At 36.7% G+C, this 8,980-nt stretch overlaps 1 protein-coding gene across 1 annotated transcript in view; it reads right to left on the bottom strand.

Moving 5' to 3' along the window:
* SCAPER (S-phase cyclin A associated protein in the ER) overlaps positions 1-8,980 on the bottom strand; it is a 444,723-nt gene that overhangs the window by 223,521 nt on the left and 212,222 nt on the right. The gene's annotated exons all lie outside the window — the stretch shown is intronic.

The following is an 8,980-nucleotide window of genomic DNA, read 5'->3' as shown; positions in this document are numbered from 1 at the left end:
AAAAAAAAAAAAAAAGAATCATTAATTAATGAATGAGCTGTTGGGAGAGCTCTTAATGATCTCTAAAGTTTTATTTATTCTAAGTACAGTGTTGTTTTTCTTCCATAATTTATAGTGATAAAAAATATTGCCTAAATTGGAAAAGAGTAGCAATTCTAACTTACATAATCATTCAGATCAATGCCAAATAGAGCATAAAATTTGGTAGAAACAAGAGATAAAATAAATTTCAATTATTCTGAAGTATAATATTTGCCACCCAGTTCAATAGTGGACTGAACATCTTCCACTCTCACCCTGAATCTTAAAAATGACAGAAAAGACATTATAACATTAAATCATGACTCTAGAAAGCAAGATCACTTTCTATGGAATAGAAGCTATAAGAAATCACTGAAAGTTAGAAGTCAAATGAAATCAGGTAGAAGGAAAACTAGCTTAAACTGCATGTAGAATGAGATTCTGCAAAGAGTTGCAGTGGCTATTGTGTTGCCTCAAGTCCAGAGATGCCTGGTCCCAGGAGGAGGAGAAATCCCTGGGCCAGCCAATAAGGTGGTGAGATGGAGAACTAATGAAAGGACAGGGAGAAAGATCCTTCCCTGACACATCCCATCACCATTGTAGTGTCACAGACCAGAGAGATGAAATGAGAATCTCAAAGTTCTCAGTTAGAAAATATTTTAGAACCTAGAATTCTTTTCCAAAAAAATGGTCATGTAATTTGAGAAGGAAAAATGAAAACACTTTCACATATATAAGATCAGAAAATTTATCAACCATAGGTCTATTATTTATTAGTGAATGAACTAGATAAACATTAATCTATGAGAAGGAAGTTGGACGCAAGAAAACAATGGAAAGCAAGAAAACAGTAAAACTGAGACTTAAAACTTATGAAAGAAAATTTAATGAAAATCTAGACCTAAAGTCCCATAGCATGTCAACATGGGAAGTGATTGCAAACATCAAAGCCTGCTAAGGCTCTTATCCTATATAATGACCAACTCTTATTTTTTATTTTTTATTGCTGGGGATTCATTGAGGGTACAAATAACCAGGTTACACTGATTCCATTTGTTAGGTAAAGTCCCTCTTATAATTGTCCCTCCCCCAAAAGGTGTGTCACACACTGTGACTACCCCCACCTTCCTCCCAGATCTCTGCTCTACCCTTCTCCTGCCCCCTCCCTCCTTTCCTTTCTCTGTTCTTCCCTTCCCCCAACCCCTCCCTCCTTCCCTCTCCCCTTTCCCCACCCCCCACCGTGTAATAGGTCATCAACTGTCCTCATATGAGAATTGAGTAGATAGGATTCTTGCTTCCCCATTCTTGTGATGCTTTACTGAAAATGTGTCCACCTCTATCCAGGTTAATACAAAGGATGTGAAGTCTTCATCTTTTTTAATGGCTGAATAATATTCCATGGTATACATATAGCACAGCTTGTTAATTCATTTATGAGTTGGTGGGCATATTTAGGCTGTTTCCACATTTGGCGATTATAAATTGAGCTGCGATAAACAGTCTAGCACAAGTGTCCTTATGGGTAAAAGGATTTTTTTCCTTCTAGGTAGATGCCCAGTAATGGAACTGCAGGATCAAATGGGAGGTCTAGCTTGAGTTCTTTGAGGGTTCTCCATACTTCCTTCCAAAAAGGCTGTATTAGTTTACAGTCCCACCAGTACTATAAAAGTGTTCTCTCCACATACATGCTAGCATCTGCAGTTTTGAGATTTTGTGATGTGGGCCATTCTCGCTGGGGTTAGATGATATCTCAGGGTAGTTTTGATTTGCATTTCTCTAATAATTAGGGATGATGAGCATTTTTTTATATGTTTGTTAGCCTATCTGTCTTCTTTAGAGAAAGTTCTATTCATGTCTCTTGCCCATTGATACATAGGATTGTTGGCTTTTTTCATGTGGATTAATTTGAGTCCTCGATAGATCCTAGTTATCAAGCTTTTGTCTGATTCAAAATATGCAAATATCCTTTCCCATTGTGTAAGTTCTCTTTATGCTTTGGTTGTGGTCTCCTTAGCTGTACAGAAGCTTTAAAGTTTCATTCAGTCCCATTTGTTTTATTTTGTTGTTGTTGCAATTGCCACGGAAGTCTTCTTGATAAAGTCTTTTCCCAGGCCAATATCTTCAAGTGGAGGATTTTTACTGTTTCATGCTTTAAATTTAGGTCTTTTATCCATCTTGAATCAATTTTTGAGAGTGGAGAAAGGTGTGGGTCCTGTTTTAGTCTTTTACATGTGGATATCCAGTTCTTCCAGCATATCTAGTTACTCCCCACTTATTGAATGGGGAGTCTTTCCCCCAGTGTTTGTTCTTATTTGGATTATCAAAGATTAGGTGGCTGTAAGATGTCAGTTTCATTTCCTGGTTTTCTGTTGTATTCTAAGTATCTATGTCTCTATTTCTTTGCTGTACCATGTACCATATACCAGTACCATGCTGTTTTGACCACTATTGCCTTATAGTATAGCCTAAAGTCTGGTAGGCTGATGCCCCCAGCTTTGTTTTTATTACTAAGAAATGTCTTAGCTGGCTCGGCGCCTGTGGCTCAAGCAGCTAAGGTGCCAGCCACATACACCTACGGTGGTGGGTTCGAATCCAGCCCAGGCCTACCAAACAACAATGATGGCTGCAACCAAAAAAATAGTCGTTGTGGCGGGCGCCTGTGGTCCCAGCTATTTGGGAGGCTGAGGCAGGAGACTCGCTTGAGCCCAGGAGTTGGAGGTTGCTGTGAGCTGTGATGCCACAGCACTCTACCCAGGGGAAAAGCTTGAGGCTCTGTCTCAAAAAAAAAAAAAAAGAAATGCCTTAGCTATACGAGGTTTTTTTTCTGGTTTCATACAAAACAATGAATTATGTTTTCCAAGTCTTGAAAGTATGTTGTTAGTATTTTAATAGGGATGGCAATGAATCAGTAGATTGCTTTGGGAAGTATAGACATTTTAACAATGTTGATTTTTCCCAGCCATGAGCATGGTATGTGCTACAGGCACTGAGCCAAAAGACTTAAAATTTTAAAAAAGGTTACACAAGGCAAAGAAAGACATTACATATTAATAAATAGTTTAATATTGTAAGACAATATAATAATTATAAACATATATATGCCTAATGACAGACCATCAAAATATATGAAGCAAAAAATTTCTAAATAATTTAATTAGAAACTTCAACATCCCACTCTCAATAATGGGTAGAACAACTTGACAGATGATAAGTAAAGAAATAAAAGACTTGAACAACAACACCATAAACCACCTACCTTGAACAGACATAATAGGAATTCTGTTTGTTTGTTTGTTTGTTTGAGACAGAGTCTCACTTTGTTGCCATGAGTAGAGTACCTCAAACTCTTGCCTCAGCTTCCTGAGCAGCTGGGACTCTAGTCACTGCAAAAATGCCCGGCTAATTTTCCTATTTTTAGTAGAGACGGGGTCTCATTCTTGCTCAGGCTGGTCTCCAACTTCTGAGCTCAAATAAACCACCCACCTCAGCCTTTCAAAGTGTTAGGATTACAGGCGTGAGCCACTGCACCCAGCTATATACAGGATATTCTACCCAACAATAACAGAATACATATTCTTCTCACATGCACATGGGACATTTACCTGGATAGATCATATGTTAGGTTATATAAATTAAGTTTTGGTAGATTTAAAAAGTTAACCACAAGAGGATGAAGTTAGAAATCAGTAACAGAAAAACAAAAACAAAAATAAGTCCTGGAAAATTCACAAATTTGTGGAAATTAAATAACACATTTTGAAACAACCACTGGATCAAAGAAGAAATTCTGAAGAAAATTAGAAAATACACTTACAGACAAATGAAAATGAAAGCACAACATATCAAAACTTCTAAGACATAGTGAAAGCAGTAGTGCTAAGAGGGGCAATGATAAACACTTATATTTAAAAGTAAGAAGTAGCCAGACATGGTAATCTGTAATCCTAGCACTCTCTGAGGCCAAAGCAGGTATACTGATTGAGCTCAGAAGTTTGCAAGCAGCCTGAGGCAAAAGCAAGACCCCATCTCTACAAAAAATAAAAAAAACTAAATGAGTGTGTGGTAGCTGCCTGTAGTCTCAGCTACTCAGGAGGCTGAAGCAAGAGGATGGCTTAATCCCCAAGAGTTTGAGGTTATTGTGAGCTAGGAAACCATAGTACTCTAACCAGGGTGACAGAGTGAGACTCTGTCTCAAAAAAAAAAAAAAAAAAAAAAAGCCAGGTCCAGTGGCTCACACTTGTAATCCCAGCACTTGGGAGGCCAAAGGGGGTGGATTGCCAGAGCTCACAGGTTCCAGACCAGCCTGAGCTAGAGTGAGACTCTGTATCTTAAAAAAACTAGCCGGTTATTGTGGTGGACACCTATAGTCTCAGCTACTTGGGAGGCTGAGGCAAGAGAATCGCTTAAGCCCACGAGTTTGAGGTTGCTGTGAGCTATGATGCCACACACTCTACTAAGGATGACAAAGTGAGACTCTGTCTCCAAAAAAATAAAAAAAGTCTGAAATCAACATCCTAACTTTATAACTTAAGTAGAAAAAGAGGAATAATCTATGTTGAAAGTTTTGTTTCCTTCAGCAGGAATAATAATGATTAGAACAAAGATAAATGAAACATAAAATCAAAAAACAATAAAGAAAATCAATAAAACCAACAGGTGGTTTATCTTCAAAAAGATAAATAAAACTGACAAACTTTTTGCTAGACTGATTATGTAAAGACTCAAATTGGTAAAATTGGAAACAAAAGTGGAGATATTACTATTGATTCTACATAAATAAAAAGGATTCAAAGAGAGCACCATGAACAATTGTACGCCAACAAATCAGGTTACTTCCTATGGACTACTTCCCAGAAACACAAAATATGCCAAAACCTAAACATAAGGAAATCAAAAATCTAATAGCCCTATAAGAATTAAGTAGATAAAATAAGTAATCAAGATCTCTCATCAAAGAAAAGCTATGGACTTGATGACATTACTGGTAAATTCTATCAAACATTTAAAGAAAACTTAATGCTCATCATTCTTAAACTTATCCAAAAAATCAAAGAGAAGGGAATATTTCCTAACTTAGAAACCCAGCATTAAAAACACAACAAGAAAACTACAGACCAGTATCTCTTATGAATACTAATGTGAAAATCCTCAATAAAATCCTAGCAGAACATGACATCACATTAAGAGGATTATGGGCGGCGCCTGTGGCTCTGTGAGTAGGGCACTGGCCCCATATACTGAGGGTGGCAGGTTCAAACCTGGCCCTGACCGAACTGCAACCAAAAAATAGCCGGGCCTTTGTGTGAGGCGCCTGTAGTCCCAGCTACTTGAGAGGCTGAGGCAAGAGAATCGCTTAAGCCCAGGAGTTGGAGATTGCTGTGAGCTGTGTGACTCTATGGCACTCTACCAAGGGCAACAAAGTGAGACTCTTATCTCTACAAAAAAAAAAAAAAAAAAAAAAAGGATTATATACCTTGACCCAAGTGGGATTTATTCCCTGAATATAAGGATAGCTTACATGTATGTAGATGTATGTACTAAATGAATGTAAATGGGCCAATGGCCTATATGCCTCTGGCCAAAAAAGCTGTTTGAGAGAAAGCAGCGAAAAGACTCTGTGCAGGCATACTTGTGAGAAATGGAGGCAGAATCCCCTATGGCCAGGTTGGTTGTGGGCCTAAAAACCCCCTGACCTAAGGTCGGCCTGGTCGGTTATGGGAGTAAAAACCCCCTGACTTAAGGCCCACATGGGAGCAGAGGTTTGCACACAAATTTCTGTATGCCCCAGAAGTTTCTTTATGCCTTGCTTAAAGATGGAAGTAATTGCCTCCAAATAGCAAGGTCAGTAGAACAGACTTTCCTCCATAGCCTGAGGCTTCATCAGATAAGAACAAAAGAAGTAATGGCTAACAACATTTCTCCATTAAGTTATTATGTTAAACAGGGTTATGTTGAAAGGGTTATGCTTAAAGGTGTAAATTGGGTGGATTATCAGATTACTAGAAAGGAGCTACTTACAAGGCGGGTAGTCACAAGATGTTCCAATGGATTAATGAAGTCATTGATGTCCAATGCGCATGTGCAGAGGGATTGTAATGAATATTAATGAGGTGATTGTTGTATAGTACACATGCACAAGATTGATTATGTAAACCAACAGTAAGTAAAGAAAGCTCGCCATTTTGCCTGAGCAAGCAGATGATCACCTTTACTTAAAACACAATTTCAATAAACGTGCTTATTCTTCGAGACATCGCTTTTCCATGAGACCCTAACGGCAACACCCTTAGGGCAACATAAATTTAATACAGTACATTAGCAGAATCAAAGGAGAAAACCTCACAGGATCATATCAGTTGATGCAGAAAAATCCCTTAACAAAATTCAACTACATTTTGTGATAAAAAAATTCTACAAAGTAGGAATAGAAGCAAACTATCCCCAACATAATGAAACCCATATATGAAAACTCCACAAGAAACATCATGCTTAATGATGAAAAGACTGAAAGCTTTTCCTCTAAAATCAGGAACAAGGCACTGATACCTGCTTTCACCACTTCTGTTCAACATGGAAATTCTAGATATAGAAATTAGGCAAGAAAAAGAAAGCATCCAAATTTGAGAAGAAGTAGTAAAATTATCTGTCTTCACAGATATTATCTTATATGTAGAAAATGCTAAAGATTACACACACATATACAAAACTGTAATAGCTAAAGAAAAAATTCAGCAAAGTAGTATCAACATACCAAATCAGCTGGATTTATATATACCAACAATGAACAATCTGACAAGGAAATTAAGGAAACAACTCTATTAACAATAGCATCAAAAAAGCCAGTATCATCAAAAAGAATAAAATACTTAAAAATTAATCAAGAGAGTAACAAACTTACAATGAAAACTAAAAAACACTGTTGAAAGAAAGTAAACAAAACAAATAAATGGAAATATATCACATGTTTATAGGTTGAAGACTTAAACAATTATGTAACAACTTTAAATAAATGTTCATAGTACCCAAAGTTATACATTCAATACAACTGCTATAAAAATCCCAATGATATTTTCTGCAGAATAGAAGAAAATCTATCCAAAAGTTCATATGGAATCTCAAGAGATCACTGAATAGTCAAAATAATCTTGAAGAAGAACAAACTTGGGGGATTCATACTTCAAAACTTACTACAAAGCTATCACTGCAAAACAGTATGGGACTGGTATACAGACAGACATATCGACCAATGGAACAGGACACAGTGCCCTAAAACACTTTGAATATATGGTCAAATGGCTTTCTACAAAAATGCCAAAACCACTAAATGGAGAGGGGAGTCTTTTCAACAAATGGTGATGGGAAAACTGATTATCCACACGTAGAAGAATACGGCTGGACCCTTAAGTAATACCATATACAAATATTAACTCAAAATGGATCAAATACTTAAATGTAAGAACCTAAAACTATACAACTCAAATGAAAACATAGGGCAAACACTTCCTAACAATGGATTTAACAATGGATATGACAGCAAAGGCACAGACAACAACAAAAAACAGACAAATTAGCATCCGTTCATATTTTAAAATTTTGTATACCAACAGACACTATTTAGAAAGAGGCAATCGACAGAATGGGAGAAAATATTTGCAAACAATATATCTGATAAGGGCTTAATATAGAAAATATACACAGAAAATTACTAAAATTTAACAATAAGAAGAAAAAAAACCCACTCAAAAAATCCCAAATGACTTGAATAGACATTTCTCCCAAGAACACGTACAAATGTCAAAAAATCCCATAAAACACAGATGTTCTACATCCCTAGTCATTAAGGAAATGCAAATCACAAATAAAACGAGATATTACCTCATACCCATTTGGATAGCTACTATCAAAAAAGCAAAAGAAAATAAGTGATGGTAAGGATGTGGAGAAACCAGAACTCTTGAGCACAGTTAATGAGAATGTAAAAGGTGCAGCTGCTAAATTTGCCTTATGATCCAACAATCCACTTCTGGGTATATAAGGGAAAAAAAATCAAAAGCAGGGTCTCAAAGAGATTTTGTACACTCATGTTCACAGCAGCATTATTCAACTGCTAAAGTGTAGAAGTCCGAATGTCCATCAACAGATAAATAGATAAGAAAAATAGTATACACACACACATACATTACTATTCTTCCTTAAAAGGGAAGGAAATTCTGACACACCTGGCAACATGGATAAAGTGTGAGGATGTCATACAGTGAAGTAACCAATCACAGACAGACAAAGACTATATGATTACACTAAATGAGTTATCTAGAGTAGTCAAAATCATAATGATAGGAAGTAGAATGGTTGGGGCCTCTCGCGAGGGAGAAAAATAGGGAATTATTGTTCAATGGGTGAAGTTTCAGTTGAGCAAGGTGACTGTCAATTTGTTCATGTTAATTTTCAATTTAATTTATAAGGGGTGCTTACATAAAACAACAGCTCTTTATCATTTTTCATAAATATGTCTACCCCTCTGTTTTTCCTTATGACATTCTGCCCAAGCCTACAGCCTTTACACAGTCAAACTCATCAAGCTCTTCTCCCTAACACCTGTGTGTAGACCTTTTATTTAGAAGAGACTTTGACATTTCCTCTGTTTTCTTCTAGGGCTCTTACAGTTTCATGATTTTATCTCTATATCATTAATTCATTATCAATTTATTTCAGAGTGAAAAAAGAATACATTAACATTTATTAGCTAATCTATCCTGTCCCTAATGATTTGAATTTCACCTTTGTCATTGTATCAGTAATCTGTTGTCATGAAACAAACTACCTCAAAACTTATTATCTTAAAATAACAACTATCAGCTCGGCGCCTATAGCTCAACCGGCTAAGGCGCCAGCCACGTACACCTAAGGTGGCGGGTTCGAATCCCCAGCCAGTCACTGGGACAAGTGGCTTCACTTCAAA

The sequence above is a fragment of the Otolemur garnettii genome, unplaced genomic scaffold, assembly GCF_000181295.1.
Source record: "Otolemur garnettii isolate 467f Iridium unplaced genomic scaffold, OtoGar3 scaffold00011, whole genome shotgun sequence".
In the NCBI taxonomy this organism is placed as follows: Eukaryota; Metazoa; Chordata; class Mammalia; order Primates; family Galagidae; genus Otolemur; species Otolemur garnettii.
The sequence above is the reverse complement of the archived record's forward strand: the minus strand, read 5'-3'. Positions and strand labels throughout refer to the sequence as shown.